Raw genomic sequence first — 712 nt, 5'->3', positions numbered from 1 at the left:
AAAGGTGCAGCTGATGTAATGGAACTTTTCTTCTTTCCTGCTCCCAATAGGTCTCTAACCCAAAGGCAGCTCCTTGCTTAGATCCTTACCAGGGGATGCTTATCCTAGTCTAAGGCTGAAAGTTATACGAAGTACATCCTTTTGTATACAAAGTACATCCAGTGCAACACACTGGATTAAGACCTGTATTTATTTTATATAAAAGCAGACTTTTCTAAAATTGTAGCCTTGAACAGCAGGTGACTCATAAAATGTAAGTGAATTGATGTGGTTGCCCTCATTAGAAAGAATATTAGAGAAAAGCAAAAAGAAGCCTCAGTTTGGTTGCAATATAATGTTCACCTTTTTTCCATCTATGCTATGATAACAAGGCTTTGGTTACAAGGAAAATCTGATGCTGAAAAATGTTCATGCAGTCCAATGATTGCAAATGTCACATGCAAGAACTCAGACACTTTATCTGGTATTCAGTGCAGTTTGGGTTTTTTTTAAGCATAACTAGTAATAGTTGTTTTGAGTGGGATAATCTGGTGAGATGAATGACACACTTTCATAGAAAATCGCTTATACAGAAGTCTATTTGATGATAATTTCCTTGATGTTTCCATGTAGCTGCTCCTTCTTCACTGCTTTTTCTCATAGTTGTCCAGTAGCAAACCAACATATTTCAGCTCAGCTGTCATTGCTGTGGTGAGGAACAAGTGCTGTAGGG

Source organism: Chaetura pelagica, unplaced genomic scaffold (genome assembly GCF_000747805.2).
Source record: "Chaetura pelagica isolate M959 unplaced genomic scaffold, ChaPel_1.0 scaffold222, whole genome shotgun sequence".
Taxonomy (NCBI): Eukaryota; Metazoa; Chordata; class Aves; order Apodiformes; family Apodidae; genus Chaetura; species Chaetura pelagica.
Note: the sequence above shows the minus strand (reverse complement) of the source record.